Here is a 19,593-nt window from a genome sequence, read left to right on the forward strand (position 1 = left end):
CTGTGGTGAGGCGGAGCAGACAGGATGTAGGTGAGCATTCTGGCAGAGTTCCTGCAGCCTGAGATGCTCTTTCTTCTGCATGACAGATGACAGGTCGTTTCTCCACATTCAGAGGCCTCTGTGGACACGCCCCTTCCCTCACACCTTTGCCAGGCTTTATCCCTGAGATTCGTGTTTGTGGGTTTGTTTTCATTTCCTGCTATCTGCTCCATGTGCCCCCACCCCCAGAGCAGGCGGCTCGTCTGTCTGTTCCTGGCTGTGTCCCTGCTCCCACCTCAGTGCTTGCACACAGAAAGCACTTGAGGAACTGCGGTTGCTCGGGTGAAGGTGTCCAGCCCTGTGCCCAGCACTTAGTAGGTCCACAGAAAACAGGAGTGCTTTCCCTAGGACACTCGGCGCACACAGCAGCTTCCTCGCTGTCTTATTCCACCTTAAATCCAGCCTCAGTGGGCTTTCTGCTCTCTGCCAAAGCAAACAGAGCATTCAGTCTACTCGCCACTCCTAATTGTCTTATATTTTTCCCGTCAGCCTAGGCCTGGCCCCAAGGTTCCCAGTCACGGGTCGTTGTCTCCCTCGCTGCTCTCAGAGCCACAGAGCAAGCGTGAGCAATTAGAGCTGGAAGCTGCCTTGGCCACCGAGTCAATACCCCACCCGCAGGGCGTCCTGCCCACATGGCAGCGGGGGTCATGTCTCGTCCCAGCCAACACCTGCCAGGGGCCTGCTGGACCGGGGACCCCACACGTGCCAGTTCATTGCATCCTCATAAGGGCATGTTATCCCCATATTTCAGAGGAGGAAACTGAGGTTCGTGTAGTTAAGGGTCTTGCCTGGTGTCCTAGCTGGAAGCGACAGAACCAGTGTCTGAGACCAGGCCTGTCTCACTTCAAGGTCGGGTCCTCACACAAGGTAGAAACAGAAAGGGTCTCAGGGCAGAGGGAAGAGGCCGGGGCCAGCGGTGAGAAGCTGACCTCAGGGAGGTGGCTCCTTCTGGGTGTGGCCTGCCCAGATGAAACCACAGCCCCGTTAGCCCCTGGGCCCTGGGGCAAATCACTTGCTTGGGCGTTGAAGGCCTTTCTGAGATGCAGAGATCCCTCCGCACCTCCACTGCTTATGGGATAAAGCCCAAGGTCTCCTGCCGCACAGAGAGGGCCTCCGCCGTCAAGCTACAGCCAGGCTTTCCAGAATTATCTCCCCAGCACAGGCCACACTCCAGCTTCTTATATGGCACCCAGACATGCCCTGCATTCTCCACCCCCACCCTCGGCCTTTGCTCCAGCCCGCATGTCTGTCAAAGTCTGATCCACCCTGTAAGGTTCAGCTTAGAACCCAAACCCACAGTCCCTTCATTTCAGCCTCATGGCAGATACTGTAACTGTCCCCATTTTACAGATGAGGAAACTGAGGATGGATATTAATGTCTTGCCTGGAGTCGTGCAGTGAAGTTGGGGGATCTGGCAGCAGTTGAGTCCCTCCACCTCACTTCTCCCTAAGCCCCCCAGAACTGATCCTAAAGGAGGTGAGTCTTTTTGGGGTTAGGGGCTGGAGATTAGACCAGAGGTCCTAAGCCCCGAGGTAGTCTCCTGGGCCCTGGGCCCTGTGCACCTGTCCCCAGCCTTTGATGAGATGTACCAGATTACATTTTCTGATTCAGGGATCTGACTCATCCTTGCTCCTGGCCAGTGGGAGCAGAAGCCTCCCAGCAGGGGACAAGCTGACATTCCTTTGGGCTCACAGGAGTCTTTGGGCTCACAGGAGTCGGGAGGGAAGACAGCTGAAGGAGAGGGGAGTTGGGGCAAGTGGTTGGGGGGCAGTTTCAGTCATCTCTGCTCCTGCAGGTTTGTTCGGAGTGGATGCTGCTGCCTCCCACTGTGGAGCTGGCTGTCCCCACCTTCCTCCCAGGGCCGCCACTGGCCTGAGTGTGCACCCTGCTTCCCGGCTCTTCCCCCCTCCTTCCCTTCCTCTGTCACTCCTGACCTCTAAAAGCTTGGGAACTTCATCTTCAGGCATCTCTCTGCCCCTCTCTCCCTCTCTTTCTCCCCACCCCTCAGCCCTGCACCTGCTCTGCTTACAGAATCTCCCTTCCACCAAGGTTATCCTTAGAGACCTGCTTGAGCCTAGTTTGGATTCACTCTCCTACCCCTCCAGTGGAGCTTTCAACCTTACAGGGCAGTGCTTAACACGGGGGAATGTGGTGATAACGGTGGAATTTCAGGCATTCAGCAATTGGACTTGTAAGCTGCATCTGGCCTTCCAGGCTCAGCAGACCAGGAATTTGGCACGTCTAGGATGCTGCAGATTTGTTCTCTGTACCTGAGGCTAACGGAAGGCATGTCTTCTTGGCAGCATGCAGGTCTGGCTCTCGGCTCATGGAAAACTACTGGGACTGATTGGTGGGGCTCTGGCCTGGACCTCAGTGGAGTCCAATGACTTGGGCTGAGCAGAGTTGTCCCAGGCATTCGAAGAGCCACACCTTCTCCCCTTGGCCAGCTGGCTCTCCAGGCTGGCAGTTGGCAGAAAGCTGGCACCTTGGTAACTAATATTGGTGGCAGGAGTGATAAACTCACATGGTTTCAGGGGCGAGGCAAACACAGTGAGAGTGTGGAGCAGACTGGAGTAAGCAATAGGGAGGAGTGGGGACTGGGGCAACTGGAGAGTCCTGATGTGCCTAATGTAATTCAAAAGAAAATATGTTCTGGCTCCCTGACTGACTGCCAACCTCTGTTAATGCATTACAGGGTCCACAGCTCTTTTCCACATGGTTTCATTGAATTATCATCTCCTTTCTTTCTTACAGTAATTACCCCCACTTGGCAGATGAGGAAACTGGATCTTAACAAGGCTAAGACATTCTCCTGGAATCATTTAAGGCAGTGATTTGTGGGCAGTGGCTTGAAGATATGCAAAGAGAGTTCTCTGCCCCGACTTTCTCACGGCTCATCACGTTTGGAGGTTGAAATACAACTATCCGAGTCAACCGTTAGGGACGTGATCTGTTCTAACTCAGGATTTCCATTCAAAACGTGCCCCTCCTCCTCCCCCGTAGACTAATTCTGTCCCACCTGTGACAGCGCATCCTGCTGTTCACCCCATCATGAGGGAGGATCCAGGGGGCCGATGGTGGGGGCCAAAGGGGGGACACGGAGGGCCAGAGGAACAGGGCCCCTGATGGGAGAGAGAAGCCGGAAGAAGACTCTGAGGCCTGGAGGGCCAGATGCTGGGACAGCCCCGTATCCCTCGGCTCCGTGCCTGCCCCACACCCACTCACAGGCAAGGGCACTTCCTCGTGGAGACACGGCCTTGGAGGTCTGGAGTCAGACCTGCCACCCATGGCCTTCTGAACTCCCTGGACTACAGTTTCTTCACATAATACAGTGACATGCAAGATATAATATGCAGTGACACCAAACACACTTCTGCACGTTTTACCTATTAACTCGTTTAATCCTCACAACGTTTAATCCTCGTTTAATCCCCGTAATCCTAGGAGGTAGGGACCGTTATTATTTCCATTTTGTAAATGAGGAAACTGAGGCACCGTTCATGCGAATGCAGAATTTGGAAACTGAGCAGGTTGTATAAAAGACAAAAGCTGTTCATCAGTTCCCAGCTCAGTCCAAATCATCCATCTATTCATTCCACAAACCCTGTTTCCAGGCGCCAGGCTGAGCGCCAACATTATGGTGGGGCACATAGACCTGGAAACCAATTATTATGAACAGTATGACAAATGAGACCTGATAATGTGCACTGCGGGGGTCCAGAAGTGTGGGGAAGTCTGGGAAGGCTTCCTGGAGCAGGTGACACCAGGCAGAGAAGGGGAATTGCTCAAAGTGAGAATGGTGGGTGCAAGGGCCCAGGGCAGGTGTGAGAGACATGTCACACTTGAGGGGCACCAGGAGGCAGAGTGCGGCAGGGGTGGCAGAGGAAGGGCAAGGGAGCTGGGTTTGGGATTATACTACAAGCCAAGGGGAACATTCAGATTCTATCCTGAGGCAACAGGCCTTGAAGTAGGGGAGGAGGGGCTGGCTGTCTTAAATGTTTTTGCTCAAAATGTTTAATAGGTTCAGATTCGAAAAGCGTGAAAGGTATCCAGTGAAAATTCCTTTCAACCCCGTCCGGCCACCCAGGGCCCCTCCTCACGGTCAACCATTCTCATTCATTTCTTACGTGTCCTTCCGGAGAGATTTTATTTCGCTTATATAAACTAATCTCTCCCCCAGCCTCCTTCTCTCTCTTTTTATTTATCTTTACATTTTTAACCCCAAAGATAGCACACTCTTTATGCATCTCTGCACCTTAATTTTTTTCACTTTAAGAATGCGTCATGACGTCTTCTATTTTTGCATGGCTGCGCCAGGGTGCACGGCTAGGGGACGCTGTGCTTTATTTAGTCAGCCCCTATTGATGGACATTGTGGTTTTTCCTAATGTTGAGCTCTTATAGTAAAGGTTGCAATAAATAATCTTGTACATATGTTATATCCTCTGTGTACGAATACACCTTCAGAAAAAAACTTTGCAGAAGTGGAATCACTGAGGCAAAGTATACATAAATTTTATTTGCATTAAAATTTTTTTTATTAAAGTTTAACTTTCAAACAGTCAAGTGTACAGCTCAGTAAGTTTTGCATGTGCACACATCTGTGTAACCACCGCCCAGATCAAGGTGTAGCTTACTGTAGGACGTTTCCAGCATCCCCCTCATACCTTGGCCTGGTCAACACACACCCACCAAGGTAATTGCCTAATCTGACCTCTATCCTCATGCATTGGTTTGGCCTGTTTCTGAGTTTTGTATAAATGGAATCGTAAAGAAGGTACTCTCGTGCCTGGTTTCTTTTGCTCAACATTGTGTCTGAGACTCATCCATGTTGTTGTGTTCATCTGTAGCTCTTTCTCATTGCTGGCTATATTCCATTGTCTGAATATACCACAATTTATTTATCCATTCAACTGTTGACGGGCACAGGGCTTGCTTCCAGCACTAGGCTATTATTAACAACGCTGTTATATACATTCTTTCGGGGGACATTATAGAACTCATATCCTTTGGTTATATGCCAACGCATGGGATTGGTCTGCACATTTTTAATTTGGTGGGTATTGTCGGTTTGCCATCCACAGAGGCTGGTGCAGCGTGAGGGACGGCCTGTTCCTTCTTCTGCGTGGAAGCACTCAGCTTAGCACAGCTCCTAGTGTAGACTGACACATTAAAACCACGTGCCCCTGCTCCAGAGGTCATAAGAAAATGCTTCGGGAGCCCTGAAGCCCCACTTGGAGCAAGTGATTATGATTTTGCCATCCTGCCTCACCAGAAGGATCAGGCGAGAGTGAGGAGGAGCAGGGAAAACCACCTCCATCCCCAGAGAAGCCTCGATAATTAGTAATAATAACCCCTTCCGTCACGTCGCTCTGGCCTTTCTAAAGCACTCTGACGTGCACCAGTGGTTCTCAGCCCAGCTTGCATTAGGGTTCTCTGGGGAACTTTCCAGAAATACCAATGTCAGGGCCCCACCCCCATGATTCTTATTTAATTATTCTTGGGTGGAGCCTAAGCATCAGTATTTTATAAGCTCGCCAGACAATTCTAGTGTGAGGCCAAGGCTGGGAGCCAGTGATAACCCGGAACATCATCCCCTGACGTGGGAGAAACTGGTAAGGTGCTGGGTGCGGGAGGGATTTTTACGTAGTATCTGCAGTATAACCACTTGCTTCCCCTGCGCCAGGAACAGTGCTAGAGCTTTATAGCCCTCATTTCATTTGAGACTGTATGAGAAAGGCATTACAGCTGTCATTCCCAGGTACCACTGAGGAAAGGGGCTGGGTCGGGGGACTGCCCCAGGGCCACGCAGCTGGGCAGTGGCAATGCTGGGTCCAGAGCGAAGGGCGTCTCTGCAGACTGGCACTCATGCTCACACCTGCCTCCAAGTCCTGCCCACCCTTGTGCCCAGCAAAAAAGACTAGAAGGAAATCCACCAAAAGGCTAATGGTGGATATCTTCGGCTGGTGTGATTATGGGGAATTTTTTCTTCCATGTGCTTTTCTGCATTTTTTGAGTTTCGATCAGTGAGCATGTATTAGGCGTATCATCACAAGCTAATAAAAGTCCCTTCAAGTTGCTGAAGTAAATAGCATTGCCATTGTCTGGAGGAGCAAATTGAGTCCAAGGGCATCTGAAGGGACTGAGTGACTGAATCGGGGCCACACTTGTCTCCCTGGCCCACACAGCGCTGCAGACGTCTCAGGAGGTAAGACAAGTGTTGTCTTTACCTGTAGGATGGGGCTCTGGGAAGGTGCAAGAAAATGTCCCAGATTAAAAGCTTGTTTTAATTTGATTATAGATGCTCTTGTAGAATAGCTGGGAAATACGGAAAAATGAAAATAAAGCAAAATAACTTGACATCTCACCACCCAGATGTAAACGGTGGTAAAATTTGAGGACCTATTCTTTCAGACAAGTCTCTATCCACAAATACTCATACAGATCTGAATAAACGTAGTTTTCCATCGGGGTCATGCTGTAAGCATGCGGTTTTGCAACCTTCTTTTTTTAATTCAATATGATGTCATGTGCATGTCAACGAATAGAGATACCTATCAGTCTCGGAATGCCTGCATATTATTGTGTAGCTATGCCATAAAATATTCAGCTATTCTCCTGGTGGTGGACACGTGACTTGTTTCTAACCACATCTTATTTTAAATGTGTCGGAAAATGAATATTTTAATATAGCCCTACCGAAAACTCTAGAGTAAAGTTTTTTTGGTTGTTCTGTCTTTATAGAGTAAAAAGTGGCTGAATTTGAGTGTGTGAATGTGTGAGAGTGTGTGTGTAAATATGAGTCTTCATGGGTTGACTTTGATTTAAATAATTTAATTTAAAGAATATTAATCCCACAGAAATCTTATCAAGCCTTTTCTCTCTCTCTCTCTCTCACATACACACACACGCGTGCGCACATACACACACACACACACCCCAGGCAATCTCGATCTCCCTGCATGCAAGGCGCTGGGGCTGCAATGGAGCTGCCTGTCCAGAGGCAGTCATAATTGACTGGCTGAGGGCATTAAGTCCTTGATTAAACTGGCTGTTCATTTGAAGGGACAATTAACCCAGTTAATATTCCAGGCCAGCCCAGCGGGTTCGTCCCCATCAAAGGACATACTGAACAGAAAGTGGCTGCATCACCTTTATAGAAGAGAGTAGGACTCTGGGGTCCTTACCCAAGGTCCACCACCCAGGCCAGGCTGGGGCCATGGACACTTCAAAGCAAGGAGATTCCAAGCCCAGCCAGCCTGGAGTTGTGTGAGCTTGAGTTTGTGGATGGAAAAGGATGTTTCTTCCAGGGAAGTTTTCTCTCACAGATGAGGCCTCCCCGTCTGCTTGACTTTGTCACATCTGCACATGATTCTTGGAGCTTCAGCAGCCATCTTGTGACCATGTGGGGATGTCACTGGCTCTGTCCTACCTCTGAGCCTTTTGCTATGTCACAGCTTTCTTATTGTTGAAGCCAGTTGGGTTGGGGTTCCCTGTTTCAAGCAGCAGGAAGCATCGTGACTGATAAAATGGGTCCTTCTCATCACCCACCAGCTTCCTGGGGGAGTGGAGGTGAGGAAGCAAAGAGACAGGGAAGAATCTTCCTCCTTTTTCTCTTCCAATGCCTGATGACAGTCACAGGGTAAGGTCTCCCCCAGAGCACACGTGTGCCAGTTGCTTGGATCCTAGAAGGTTGAATCCCGTAAGTGTACTTGTTCTGGCCCTAGAGGTCAGCCACGGAGGTGACTGTGCTGGGGGGAGCAGGGAGAGGAAGCCACGGCCTGGCCTCGATGAGCTACTTAGGTTGGACAGGGCCAGAATATGACTGGCCAGCTGTCAGGCCTGGCCGGGGATCCACAGGCTGGCAGAGTCCAAGAGTGGGCAGGAGTAGGCGCAGGTGAGCAGTTTGGTGGGCAGTGCCAGCTCCTGCAGGAACTAGTAGAACTAACACCCATGATGGAATCGTGTCTTCATGCCAGGCGTGTGCTATGGGTTTGCATGTATTGCCAGTATCATCTTCCCCACACCTGGAAGATACGTGCTGTAACCCTATTTTCAGACAAGGGAACTGAGGCCTAGAGGGGTTAAGTGGCTTGTCCAAAGGCACACACTGAGGAAATTGGAGGCAGATTAAAATTTAAGATCGTACAACTCCAAGCCCTTAACCACCCTTTGTCAACCTATGTGTCCATCCATCCAGACATCCAGACACCCAGCCATCATCCATTCTTTTGTTTGTTCTACAAATATTATCTGATCACGTGCCAGGCACTGTGCCAGGTGCCAGGAATAGAGTGATGACAGCCACAGACCCTGCCTTCTCAGCGCCCTGAGTGGGCAGTGGCACCCTTGACTAAGGGCTAATGACCACACTCAGGCTATGGGCCAGTCTTCTCACATCACCCAGGCAGGATTTGTGAAGATACTTTCTCATTGCTGATCCCCTTTGGAATGTTCTGAGCCAGGAGATCACAGTCCCTGCGTTAGGCTTGTCTTGGCCTTGTGTACTTACTGTACTTACAAGCTCGGTGTGACCTTGAGCAAGGCACTCTCTCTCCAGGGCCTCGGTTTTCTCATCTATAGAACTGGGATAAAAATGTCTTGTGTGCTCTTTGCAGGGGTGTTGAGAACATGAAAGGAAATTCTTCTCTTAAAGAACTTTGCGAACTCCAATGTCTTAGGCGAATATCAAGCAGTAAATCTATTCACCCACGTTTGAGGAAATGGGCTTCTCTTTTTAGTGACCAGCAAGTCTCAGATAAAAATAACCTTTGAAAGCTCATTTGTCATGTGCTTTAGACTTGTCCAGCAAGCACCACTTGGGAACCCCAGAGCCTCACGTGTGCCTATGTCTTAGCTACCCCCACCCTGGCCCCGTCATAAAGGAAGGCGCTGAGGCCCAGATCACTAAGTACAGCCAAGGATGCACAGTGACTCAGATGCGCTGGTCCAGGGCCTATCTCAACACCATGGCTGCTGGCCATGCCAGGAGAGGGGCTGCTGTTGGCTCAGATATTCTTTGGGGTTCTGCACCAGGAGGGTGACAGAGATGAGTATGTTTTCTTCCAGACGTAAAGGAGAACAAGCGTGGCTCCCTAGTGGCTCTGGGGTGGAGCGACCTGCCAGGTGAGGGGCAAAGCGGAGCTGACACTGCTTGACACAGCAAAGGGGTGCCCATCGCCCAGTGGGGGAATGAGGAGGCTACAACCATCGTAAATTCCTGGAAGGGGAGCTTCCCGTTTGCATAGAATCTATAGACTCCTGGGCTGACAAATCCCACATTTAAAGGTTGAAAATACGAATTTCTTAATAAGGTAGAGGCTGGTTTTAATTTTTCTCTATTAAAGGCATTTACAAATTATTTATTGATTAAAAGGAATAGAAAAGAAAATCACCACCAAACCTCACATCACTATGATTTATCTGATGTAAAGGTTTAGGATATCCCGAACAAGAGCTGGGGCTTCAAAAATGCAGAAATAAATTTTTCAGTGCCAAAGAATCAATAAACTACACTCAAGTTGAGACATAAAGCGGTATGTGGAAGGAGCTCTGGAAGTCAGAGATGTCTATGGAGGTATGTGTGTGTGTGTGTGAGTGTGCGTATATGTGTGTTCATGTGTGTGTGTGAATGTGTGTCTACATGTGTATGTTAGATGTTTGTGTGTCCTTGTGTATGTTGTATTGTGTCTGTGTGTATGACAGTGTGTGTTTGTGTGTCTTGTGTATGTGAGTGTATATGTGGTCTCTGTGTGTCTGTGTGTTTAGCATGCGTGTGTCTGTTCACATGTCTGTGTTTGTGAGTGAGTATGTGTATCTGAGTGAGTGTGTGTGTGTATGACTTGGAAGTGACCCACTGCACCTGTTCCACGATTTCACAACGAGCAGTGGGGACTGAATAAACTGGTATCCGGGGGGCACTGGCGTGCTCAGCTATCCCATTGGGCCTCTGATGGGTTCAGTCTTCCTCCCCTTCCCCTGGAAGTTTGCCCGCTGACCTTTCACCCTCCCTGCCCCTCACATGTTTGTGCAGGCCTTCCTGCTGCCCAAGTGCTGCTCCAGGCACTGGCAGGAGGCCTAGCCCTTTGCCTGTTACAAGCTCAGCCATCTCTTGCCCTTACACCCCGTGACCTTGGACAGCCTCTTCTCCTCCCTGGACCTCAGGCAGGAAAGCGAGGTGGTGACAGGCTTCTCTGGCTTTGACATTGTCCACATGGAAGCTTCCTGCCCCTGGTGAGCAGGTGGGATCTGGGACCTCGTCCAGGAACCATCACACACACCACACTCCCTTCCAGACTAGACACTCCTTCAGGGCAGGGACGAGCACTTCAGTGTCCCAGCACCAGCAGAGGGCCTGGCACGGAGTGGGGCTGTGGAAGCACGTACAGGAGGAGGGCAGACTGACTCAGTGGAGCCAGTGCTCCTGGAGCCTCCTCCCCGGCACCCCAGCCCCAGATGCAGCCCTCAGAGCTCTCACTCACTCTCTCTCACCTTGACTGCACCAGGATCACCTGGGGAGTGTTTACAAGTAGTGGTGCCCAGGCCCCCCAGACCAAGTGAGTCAGCATTTCTGGGTTTGAGGTCCAGCCATCTGCATTCTCATTATTCCCCAGATCACTCTAACACATGGGGAGAATGGAGAACTGCTGTCGGGGTGACCATGGCATCTCCAGGCACTGTCCACAGACTCTGTCTCATGGAGACCGAATCACAGGTCTGCAGCCAGCACTCTGCTTCCAGGTTTCCTGCCGAGCTCATAAAATACAGATTTCAGGACCACTCCACAGTTTCTCACTCCAGTGCTCTGGCCTGGACCTGGAAATCTGCATTTACATCAGCTCCTAGGCCTCTGGGACGCGCGGGTCCTTCTGGGACCCAGTGGCAGGAGGCTTCAGTGGCTGAGCCACCTACAGTGTGGTGCGCATGCCACAGGCTGCTTTAGAATAAACATCATCAGTGACAGGAAACCCTAACTTCCCCTAACTGACCCCCTCCTCAACTCTCATACATCCTTTAAAAACCAGTCTGCTCCTGTTCCTTCCTTTTTCGGTGGCTCTGATGACCAGACCCTAATCTCTAAGGCAGCCTATGAAGACCTGTGGGGTCTGGCCCTGCCTGGGCCCCTGCTGAGCCATCTCCGATGGCCGGAGGGCCTCTGTGTGTACAGCTCGCTGCCCGGCTCGCTCCTGCCCATCTCCCCACTTGGCTGGGCTAAAACTCCTGCTCGTCTCTCAGGGGTCCCCTGACCCCAGGTGGGCCCAGGTCACCAGTTTCTCTCTCCTACGGCTCCCAGAGCCCCAGGATGAATCCTGGGGCCTCCACCAAACCATACCCTTCAGGAGGGCAGGACCTGAGTCGGTTTTGCTCACCACTATTCCTGGTAACCCACATGTCTGCCTAGGGCCTCCCATGTAATGGGTGCTCAATAAATATTTGCAGAATGAATAAATGACACAATACAAACGCACACTTCTTGAGTCTCTTTGTTGCTCACTCTGAAGAGGCTTCCCAACCTCACTGAGTGAGCAGGCAGGGGAATGTATAATTGAGGATGTTCAGAAAGTGCAGAATGCCACCACACCTTGCATGTGTGTGCATGTGTGTGGGCAGGCATGGGCCTATGTGTGTGCGTGTATGTGTATGTGTGTGCCTGTGATGCCTGGTAGTTAGAGGCTGCATTTGGGTTGAACTCAGGCAGCTTGGCCCAGGGCCTTTTTCTAACAATCACACAATGGCTCCTGGGAGTCTGGTTTTTCTCCCTGGAATAGGGCCATCCTCCAGGTGTCTGCAGTGCGCAGCCGCACACAGAGCCTCAGTGCCCACAGGAAAGGGGAGAGAGGGTTCCCCAGTTGTCTGTGGTTTGACCACTTTAGGGTAGTCGAAAGAGCATGGCTCTGGAGTCTGACCGGGGTGGTTTCAAATCCAGGCCTTGCCCTTTCCTCGCCAGCTTTGTGACCTTGGGCTGCTTCCTCATTGTGCTCCTGGGCCCAGTGGGAATAATGCCAATGGCCCACCCAGCTGGGAATGTGCTGATCGGTGGGACTGGCTGGTGATGCAGTGAGCATTGTTCTCACCTTCTCAAAGGGAATCTCTCCAAACACCTGTCTCCTCCTCTTGATCCTCCACCAGTGCCCGGCACAGAGCAAGACATACAGTTGGTACTTAATAAAATCTTGTTAGCTTGATTTAGCACCTTGTTTGGAGACTGGCACATAGTAGGTACTCAGTAGTTCCCGTTCACTCCTTGAGACAGTGCTGGCCTGAGACTTAGGGACTCGGATCACAGCCCAGTGGTGTGTGTGTGACTTGAGCAGGCACACTCCCTCTTTCTGAGCCTCAGCCTTTTCCCGGGATGAAAGAGGAGGCTGAGCCACAGCCGCTTTGCGCCTTCCCTGTTACATTCTGTCTTGTTTGAGATGGTTCCACCTATGGCGCTGAGGTCCTGGCGTGGGTGCCCTGGGAGGCTGGTGCAGATGAGGGGCTGGCTGCCAGCACACATCTGGGCGTGTTCCTGGCCTGCAGGACCGGGAGCAGTGTTCCTTCCCTACCTGCTGATAACAGAAAGTTGCTCCTTCAGCTGAGCTGGTCCCCTCTTTTGCCCTGAGCAATTGGATGAAACTTATCAAGACTCCTCGTCTAGAATAAATATTATTGAAATGGAGCGAGTTATAAATAAGCAAGCAGCAATATCCTGTGTTATGAATATATAATTTCCACCTTTAATAGCTGACTAGGCCCCAGGGACTGTCTGAAAATGGCCTGTCTGGTCCTGATATTTTATGTTTTTCAAAAAAGGCCTTCAAACTTTTGTTTCTTAGCCCTTGGAGAGTTAAGTCTCCGGGGAAAATAATAAGAGTTGAAAGTCACAGTGAATCCATACGCCAAGGGGAAGTACTTTTTCCTGAAATTCCAGAGAATGCAAAGGCTCAGGCAGAATCCTAGAGTGAAGGCTGGGGGCGGCGGCTGAGCTTGGCTGGTCCCACCCCCTCATTTCACAGAACAGGAAGTGGAGGCCCAGGTAGGCAAAGACGGGTCCAAAGTCACACAGCAATGAAGTACATTCTAGAAGTCTAGGATGCAAGCCTGTCAGATTCACGAGGCTGTTGGCTGGCTCTCTCTTCTAAAAAGCTGGAGAGCCTGGGGCTCCCTGATTCTGGAGTCCACAAAACCTCACCAGGATGATTGACAAGGAAATTCGCTTCTAGCGGCAGCCCAAGCTCTGGATGAGGGGAGTTGTCTGGGCTCAGAGGCAAGACTGAGAGGTCCAGTGAGCACTGGGGGCTGACTTTTCTCACTTAGATCTTCTGGTCAAATCTGCATCTCATCCTGGTTTTCAGGAGCCTCTGACGCCCATCCTTTCTGCTTCTGCGGCCCCAATACCCAAGGATCAGTGTGGTTACGTGTCACTCCAGCCTGGAGTCATGAAAAGACAGTGGGCTGTGAGGCCCCACAGATCCCAGCAGACCACTGGCCTCTCCACTTCCTGGCTTTGTGATGCCGAACACGCTGGTTGGTAACTTGATCTCCTCATCTGTCAAATGGGTATGGGGATGTTTATCAGAACTAAATGAAATAATGTGTGTAAAGTGCCTAGGATGAGGTCAGGCAGGACCCAGGTGCTATGAATCCCATCCATCCTTCCAGGGCTGCAAGCTCTTCTTCCCTAGGCCACAGCCCTGGAGCTGTGACCATCTCTCACTGCAGACCAGCCCCTGAGAGCCCTGGATTGGCGTAGTCCAGTGATTTCGTGTTGATTCATCTCATCTCTCAGGGAGGATAAATCTTCTCCAGAACCCTACATTCTCCTCCCTTGTCCCCAGCAGTGTCCGGCGTAAGGCCGGTCACACTGTAGGTTTCAATTCGGGACACAGTAAATAAGCACGTTAGTGCCAGGTACCAGGTCTAGTAATGACTATCAGTTATTGAGCATTGATGGTGTTGCATTCAGAAATGCGTTGACTCCTTTAGTCCTTAGCACAACACCGCACTGTTATCCTCATCTTAAAGAGGAGTAAAAGGAGGTTTGCCGAGGTGATTAAGTTGCTCAAAGTGACAGTGTCAGGCATGGCGGGGCTAACACCAGCCTAACGCAAAACCTCTTTTCACCCCTTTCCGTTGCCTTCTTGCAGGGTGAACTGCTTTTTCCAGGATTAGAGTAAAACTGGAAGACAAATGAATTCAGCAGCAGGTCCCCAAATGGTGGGAGCAGGGATAGGTGGGGGAGATAGTAAGGCTTGTGCAGCATGCGAGTTAAGATGCAAATGTCCTCTCTTGTGGGTCTTGAGGTACACTCATAATTATAACCCAGCATCTGAGGTTCTGATTTTGATGGCATTAGCTTTAACGGCTTTTTTTTTTTAAAGCCATTTAATTACTAATCAGTGCTGCCTTGCAAGCTAATGTGAGATGCACACTTTGCATCTGGGGACAAGGGCCCTTCTCTGTGGGCAGCTGAGAAGCCTGCCAGGGGCTGCGCTGGGCCAGCTGGTCTCCCGCCTTTGACAGGTTCCCCTGTGTCCAGTCCCCAGTCCTCTCTGCCATTGACACTTGTTTCTGAAATCACAGAATCGTATCACATCTTGGAGAAACCTCAGCAATTGGCTAGCCTAGCCCCTTCCCCCCTCACCTCACAAAATGGGAAACTGAGGTCCCTAAATGTGCCATGAGTTGCAATGACTAGAATTTGTGGGGCTTCTTTCTTACTTGCTAATTGATTTCATATACTCATTTGCATTCCTAATTTCAATAGTTAAAAACTTTCCAATGCTAAAACCTCATTTTCTGAAGCTAATTTAGGTCTCATTTTCATTAACAGCTTGGCAACAATCATGCAGTGGAAATTTCTCCCAGGTCGAAGAAGGAGCCTCAGCCAGGAAATTAGGGTGTCTGCTAGCTCCTGCCGTGTGTCTCTGGACAAGCTGAGTCACCTCTCTGGTCTGTGGTTTCCCTCCACAGTCAAATGAGGGGTTTGAGTTATCTCAGTGTTTTTCCAAACACTAGTCTGTAAAACAGAGCATGCCACAAGATGTAAATATTTATTATTCAGAAAAAAAAATTTCTTTTGAAAGGTTACATGGCCTAATAAGTTTGGGCAATGCTGGATTCAAGTTAAGTGTCGTTTGTTTGCCAACATGTGCTATGTGTCATCACTATTACAACACAGTGCCCTGTGGCCCTCGAAGAGGAGGCTAGCTTTTCATGGCACATTTGTCAATGTCTTTTGGAGCACAGGGCTTCCCAGGAGCTTGGAATGGGAAACCGAGGAGGGTGGGTCCCAAGTCTCTTCTGCCCTTACTCTCTGGGACTTCTGGGACTCTAAGACTCAAGGAATAAAGGAGACAGCTCTTGAGACATCCTCTTAGCCATAAGACTTAGACCACTCGCTTCCCCAAAATGTCCCCATGCTCATGTTTAGGGGCTCCCTCAGACCGGACCCAGTGTCCATCTTGGGGTCTGATTTTGCCACTCGGCCAGGAAGCTTGCGCCGACCACACCAAAGCTCACCACGCCCTGCCTCGCTGCCCCGGCCAGCCCTTGCTCCCTTCAGCCCAACAGGCTCCTCCCAGGTGAGCCCATTTCTTTATCCTTCCCAGTGCATCATTCCCAGGCTTACCGCCACAAAGCCTTGCTCAGAGGCAGCAGTCTCAGTGCCCTGGAAGGAGCCCAGTCTTGGAATCAGAGCCAGATTCAAATTCTGTCTTTGCGACTTCCTTGTTATGTGGTTCTCAGCCAGCGGCTGAACTTTCCTAATACAGACTGAGCAATGGTCGTGGTCCTCACTGACTAGACTTAGGGTAAAGATGAAAAGGGCCTGACATTTTGCTTGGCTTAAGTTCCCTGGAAAACAAAGCCTGAGGCAAAGGCTGGTGTGCTCCTGCCTTTTTAAGGAGTGCAACTCCTGGGACGCAGGAGTGAGGGAGAGGTTTAAGCAGAGCTGGAGACAGGAAAAACTAAGAGAATAAAAGAAGACAAGAGAATGTTGGCTACCCAATGGCGTCAAGCATGATGGACTGATTGATCTCATGAAAATGTCTTTCAGAAGACTACATGGGGACTGTAACTTAGGATGGTCCCTCCAGGCGGAGTAAGGGAGAAGAACGTATCCATAGGCTCCTACATCCCATTGCTGAAAGGACTGCCCCATGGGGTCTTTATTCCTCTATGCTTCCTGGTGGCACAGGTATGGGTACTGCATGGATCTTGTTGATTTCAGGACTCAATATCAATAGGAGAGCCCCAGAGCAAGGGTGATAATTGTGTGGCACAGACAGGAGATGTGCCTACATTAATTGATCAGAGTCACACAGAGTTGGCCACTGCAGTGGAATGCGGTGGGAACAAATGTTTAAGCCCCTAGAAACAGCTGAGGTCAAGAGGATCTGAACTCGTGCATAAGAAGTGCCTGTCCGTCTACCCCTTGTCCACCCAGATCTGCTCTGCCCTCCCACTGTGTCCTGCTCCCACGCTGTAATCCAGGGCCTCAGTTTTCTGTGAAAACAGGATGTTCTCTCTTTTGCTCCAAGAGGAGGGCTCAAGTCCAGTTAGTCATGGAGTCTCCGTCCAATCTCCAGGAAGACTTAAGGCAAAAGGGTTGGTGAAACAAGCCACTGTCCGTGCTGCCTCAGCTGCTCCTGAGGCCCTAATGGAGTCCATCACATCTCCGCTCCACCACTCAATCTTCATGTCCCTCATCCTCAACTAGCAATTTCGCTGATCTGCGTTGCTTACCAGGCGAGGTGAGCCAGAGCATCATCGGAAAGGGGTCTGAGCTCTTAGTTTGCCCAGTCCTCATGGAGCTGTTATTGCTGCAATTGCTCAGTCACAAATCCTTTGTATCAGGCAAAGGGGCACAAGACACCCCAGAGAATCCCTGTCCCCACCGGCAGTAAAAGCCCTTGCCCCTCACAGTAACCATGGTAAATTACCCCGCCCGTGTGGTGACTCCTTTCTCTGCTCACTAGTCCACTGACATGAGGGCCTAAAGTCACGGGTGGTAATCACAGCTTTAAGTCCAGTGGGATCCTTACAGTGTCACCTGCAAGAAGCATCAGCCTCACAATAGAAGTGACAGCTGCCTGGGGAGGAGGTCCCCCTAACCTTGCAAAGCCTAAGTTTTGTTGGGACAGGAAGCAGAGGGTCACCGGGAGTGATGGCAACAGCAGATGAGCTTTCAGCCCTCGACTCGCAGATAGATCCATGTATTCCAGTAGTGGGGACAGCACCATTTACTGCTTGTTGGTTAGGTGCTGAGACACATCCTAAAGGACAGTACTTTAACCTCGCAGGGGGCTGTCCCCAAGCTGGCAACTTAGCTCAGCCCTTGATGGGCCATTTCACCACTGTAACAGACCCCTGCTTCTGGGTGCTGGGTACCTGATCCCAGGGCCATGTGTCCATCATCATAGCTCTTTTGCCATACAATGGTCGCTTGATGGGAGTCAGTGACATGAGGAACTATGCAGGTAAATAAGGCATCCGCAGCCTTCACATGCTGGTGCTCCTGGAGGCGCTGAGCGGAGGGAGGAGAAACCTCTACCCGGTAAGGACCAGTCAGCATTCTCCCAGGGAGAGGAAGGCTCCAGCGTGATCAAGCCATCAGCGACTGGTGGGCTAGTCTTCTGTAGGGATGGTCTCACACGGAGGGCTCAGGGGCAACATTTGCCATTGACATATTGGGCACAGTGGAGGGAATGAGATGAGCCTTGATGAGAGGGACCCCCCTGCTGTTGGGGCTATTCGTGGCTCACACCCTTGCCACTATGGTCGATGAGGCAGGGAGAGAGGCTGGCTGACACACACAGGATGGGTCCTGCCCTCCTATTGTCAAATGCCTCTCCGGCAGCAGGCACTAATATGACACCCAACACCTGATGTTGTGTGCCTGTTCTCATAGGTCCTCTCAGATGCCTTTTCCCTGATCTCTCACTTTTCTTCCTTCCAGGCCCTTGATCAACCAGCCAAGCCATTTCCCACTGCATCTTTGTATATACTTTCCTCAGATCACTTTTCCTTGAGCTCTGCCCACCCAGGGGATGTCCTTTCACTGCTGTCCCTTCGGGCCGTCCAGATTGGGACCGTAACACAGCACAGTCTGTTTTCAACCACTGATGATATGTCATGTTGACCCATGTATGAACAAGGTGCAAACTTTCTTCTTCTCTGTCAGGTGATCGTAGACAATCCCGAACCATGAAGTCTTAGTTGTTCATCAAGAGGAATCAGTGCGACGGTCTGGGTCACCTCATGCCTTCTGGGCATGATTGGACTTGATCCCCTTTCCACCATAAATAAACTACCCAACCTTATGACTTGGTGCATCTGATAACACCCAGCTCCTGGTGGGCAGGTCTAGTCCCATAGTCACTTGGTGTCCCACGCCAATTTCAAGTGGTACCCAGAGTAGGGGTTCTCTGCCCTGAGAATAATGGCCTTGCTCTGGAACCGGGGGGTGTCTGCCTGCAGTTCTACAAGGGCTTGCCAGAGACTCCACCTGGCAACCTTGTCTGCCGTGGAGACCTCTAGCACCATGGGACCTTTGGGTCAGATGGACCCAGTGACAGCCAGCTCAAACCACAGCCTAGATGTGCTGCAGAGCCCTCTCTTGATCTCAGAAAGTCACTTTGCTTTAACTATGTGCAACTTAGAAGATCTAGTCGGATATTAAATTTTATTTTTGTCACTTTTTTAAATTCAATTTTTTGAATAAATAAAGCATTAAAATAGTTCAAAAAATAAAAATATTAAAAAAAGGTATAAAAAGATGTGCAGTAAACAGCCTCTCTTCTACCACTAATTTCCTTTCCAGCAGAAAACCACTGTGTTTAGTTTCTTGTGAATTCTTCTAGAGACATTTATGCCTATATAAGCAAATATAAGTGTGTGTGTATGTAACTTCCCATCACCACTTTTTTTTTTTTTTGGGTGGGGAAGATTGGCCCTGAGCTAACGTCTGTTGCTAATCTTCATCTTTTTTTGCTTGAGAAAGATTGTCACTGAGCTAACATCTGTGTGAATCTTCCTCTACTTTGTATGTGGGATGCTGCCACAGCATGGCTTGATGGGTGGTATGCAGGTCTGTGCCTGGGATCTAAACTGGCAATCCCCAGGCCACCAAAGTGGAGCATGCAAACTTAACCACTATGCCACTGGGCCGGGTCCACCCACTACCACCATTTTTGAACACAGTTGGTGGTTTACAGTTGTGTCCCTTACTTGTTTCACTCAACAGTACATTCCAGCCGTCTTCACACAGGAACACATAAAGAGGTTCCTCATGGCAGTTCACGACTGGCGAGGCGTCCATTTAGTGGACGTGTTGTAATCTAGTTAACCATTCTCCTACTGATGGACCTTCAGCCTGTTTCCAATCGTCTGGAAACCGGGAGGACTACAGCGAATAGCGCCTACACATGGAAGTGCGGCTTCCCAGGAGGTGTGCGTATGTCATTTTAAGGATATTTTCAAACAGCTCCACTTAAAGTTTGTATCAATTCACACTCCCACCAGTAAGTAGAAGTGTGCTCACTTTTGTGCACCACCACGTTCAGTGCATAT

General features: G+C 50.2%; 1 long non-coding RNA gene across 2 annotated transcripts; it reads left to right on the top strand.

Moving 5' to 3' along the window:
• The first annotated feature begins 5,581 nt into the window (after window positions 1–5,581).
• LOC103553377 (uncharacterized) lies at window positions 5,582–18,798 on the top strand. Of its 2 annotated transcripts, XR_011540541.1 has the most exons (4): window positions 5,582–5,654; window positions 9,474–9,616; window positions 13,377–13,548; window positions 14,855–18,798. It is a non-coding gene; the product is annotated as an uncharacterized lncRNA (long non-coding RNA). The 2 variants fall into 2 exon arrangements; XR_545453.2 differs by lacking the exon at window positions 9,474–9,616 and having other exon boundaries at window positions 5,584–5,654.
• The last annotated feature ends 795 nt before the right edge of the window (window positions 18,799–19,593 follow it).

Source organism: Equus przewalskii, chromosome 1, assembly GCF_037783145.1.
Source record: "Equus przewalskii isolate Varuska chromosome 1, EquPr2, whole genome shotgun sequence".
NCBI lineage: Eukaryota > Metazoa > Chordata > Mammalia > Perissodactyla > Equidae > Equus > Equus przewalskii.